This window comes from Lolium rigidum, chromosome 6, assembly GCF_022539505.1.
Source record: "Lolium rigidum isolate FL_2022 chromosome 6, APGP_CSIRO_Lrig_0.1, whole genome shotgun sequence".
NCBI lineage: Eukaryota > Viridiplantae > Streptophyta > Magnoliopsida > Poales > Poaceae > Lolium > Lolium rigidum.
The window spans coordinates 197,379,592-197,382,752 of NC_061513.1; the positions used below are offsets into that span (position 1 = coordinate 197,379,592).

General features: G+C 42.9%; 1 pseudogene; it reads left to right on the forward strand.

Annotated features, from left to right (window-relative positions):
- Window positions 1-2,323, forward strand: LOC124663670 (annotated as a pseudogene).
- The last annotated feature ends 838 nt before the right edge of the window (window positions 2,324-3,161 follow it).

Consider the following 3,161-nt stretch of genomic DNA (forward strand, 5'->3'; position numbering starts at 1 on the left):
ATGGTGGTGGACGTGAGTTTGTGGACCATCTGTTCTCGTTTCATTTGGTTCAGATTTTGTTGTTCTTCCCATTCTCTCTATTGTTTAAGATTTAATCTTTTGTTTGTGCTATGCAGCGGGAAAGAAGCTCAACCACGGGATTACGAAGTTCATGCCGCGCAAGCGAGTGCACACCTCCTTCCGAGTGCCATGCTCCTAGAGCTTGTGTTCCGCTTTTGGCTGCTATATGTGACATATGAGAAGTTCAGTTTTTCATTTGTTACTCTTCGGTTCGATCGGTGACTTCGATCTTTGTAAATATGGCGTATGCACTGACAAACACAATTGGTAATTTTGAGGTGACTCCTGAAATTCTCCGGACAGTCTTGCCATTAGTAAATTGGACTACATTGCTGCTATGTATCTGCCTGGTCGATCTGGCGCTGAATGTGAATCAAGGTACTTTCCCTCTGAAAATATATAATTTTTTCTAGCGGGCATTACAATTCCCATTCCATTAAGTACTACTATTATCTACCATCTGTCCTGATATTGTTATGTTTTCTGTTACATGCTTTGTATCCGTGTTTTCAATTGGTCACCCCTAATACAAAAACTGTAATTTTATTCATCCAGGTGGCTAAACCTTGATGATCCAGCGATTAATCACACTTGCTGGACTGCATGTGAGGAGAAAAGACTTATACTAACTGTCCAAGAAAAAGGAATGCATAACCGGATTAACATTGCCGTTGCATTGGGTACGCGAGAGAACTCCTTTCCAATGCCTTGCTCGTTATCAACGAAGTCTTAATCCCCACATATTGAAGAGGGTCTGGACAAAAGAGGAAGATCTTCAGCTTCTAGCTGCTGTCCAAACTTTTGGTTGTAACTGGCAACTTGTATCAGCCAGTCTGGATGGTCGCATTGGCAATCAATGCTCGAACAGATAATATTCTTGGATTTATCTTTCAGAATGCCTATTGTCAAACCTATGCGATTGCACTTTCTATTATGTCACATTTGTCACTTTATTATGGTTAACCCTATTGTCAAACCTATGCGATTGCGCTTTCTGTTATGGCACATTTGTCGCTCTTTTTCATGGTTACCTTTTCTAATGGTAGATAATCTTCTTCCGTACTAATTTTACGTGGATAATCCTTTTACTTTTGTTGGTTGGGATATATTTGAAATACCCTTGCATCGAACTTCCCTAGGTGGAGGAAAACATTATTGCACTGAAAGGACAAGGGTGGGGAGATGGTCCGAGGACGAGGATAAGCGCCTCATTGTATCTGTCAAGCTTTTTAAGTCTGGCAGCTGGAATAAGATTGCTCAGTTCATTCCTGGCCGCACACAAAGTCAATGCAGCGAAAGGTAACATAGTAGTTTTACCATGTGAGTTCAATCTTTATGGTTTGATGGTGATTCCATTTTCTTTCTCATTAAGCAGGTGGCGTAATGTTCTTGATCCAGATATAGACCATGGGGAATGGCGACCTGAAGAGGATTCCAAGTTATTGGCTTCCGTCCATGAGATTGGCGCCTGCTGGTCAAAAATTGCCGGCGCCATGATTCCTCACCGCACTGATAATATGTGCATGAGGTAAAGCTATTTTTTCAGAGTTACATGAGTTTATTCTGATGTGTTGCTGAAAATATCAAATCGATGATCGCTTCATGACGTGGACATACTTCATTGCTAATAGTTATCCTGCCTGTAATTGCAGGAGGTGGAAAAGACCGTGTCAAGAGGAATTACCTTTAGTTGTAGCAGCCAATCAAGTAAAGAAATCTATTTTCCAAACCAACTATGTTGATAGAGAAACCGGGCGACCTTCAATTGGTCCAGGTGATTTCCCATCACTTGTGTACTCCAAAGTTGAAAGAAGTGATGAGAACACTGCAAGGTACAGTTAATGTATTGCAATTTTTTTTGAATAATAAAATATTTTAGCTTTTGCTATGTTCTCTTCCTCATCAATTGCAATGTTTCAGTGATCAAGTCAAGAAGTCTCGAAAAGGGTCTAGAAGATCAAGCGAGGATGACCTGCCAGCTAACGACCCCTCGAAGTGTTCTGCTGATGTTGCTGCTGTAAAAACCAAAAAGAGAAAATCAAGGAAAAAATCATCTGGGTATAGCATATGACGTTACATGTTTGCATATGCTAGATTATTGAATTTCATTCCCTTATGCTCGCTCGGTGCTCACAAGTTTGTTTCGTTCTTGTTTTTACGAAGTGGATCTGAAAGGCAAACTGGAGAGCAAGATATAACATTGTTTGATGGTGTCAACATAGGTTGTCTGATATTGTGTGGAACTGGAGCTCTTGTTATCTGAGATTCTCTCTCGAACTGATTTGGGTATTGGCATGGAAATCACTTCTCCATGTTTAGGTTCTCATGGTCAATTTTTCTTCTGAAACTCGCTAATTAACACGCCATGTTGGGGCTGAGCTTTTGTGATGAGTGGCAAATTTCATAAGGGGTCCAAATAGTTATTCTTCAGTTTTAGAAGTTTTAGATTGTTTTATTCTTAGGATTTCTCTACGAACTTTTCCTCTTTGTAAAGATTCGATGCGGGGCTTGATGCGGGTGGTTCAGATGATTAATGGGTTTTTCTTTGTATGCATAGAAGGAAAAGGATATAGGACATGCTACGGCCTTATAGAAATAGAATCTCTGGTATCCAACCAAGGTATTTTACCTATCCCGTATCCATATCATCGATATTTGGAGTGGTTGCTTGCGCTGTCAGGGCAATGAAGAAATGGTCAGAAATGTTTGGACTGTGCAGGAAGAAATGGTTAGAAAATAATGGACGGCGGTGGATGATTTTCAGAGCAACCTCACCTGATGGACAGTGGTGTCTGCCGAGTGACAAGCAAAAGGTACGAGCTCGTGTTGTTATTGGAGATCAGCGTCTGCCACGACGACGCTCGTTTCGGTGTGTGGTGGCAGGTCTGCTCGGTTGGGGAGCTCCTCGTGAAGCAGCAGGAGGTTGAGGTCGAGGCAGCGGCGGCGGTGCTGGCCGCGGCGGACGCGAAGGAGGAGGCGCGCCTGGCCAAGGTCGGGTGGGAGGAGGCTGCGTGGCAGTGCGTGGCGGACCAAGATCCGGATCTCCTGCTCTCTCTCTCCTCCTGGTCTTCAACGACACACGGCAGATGGGCAGGATGGCC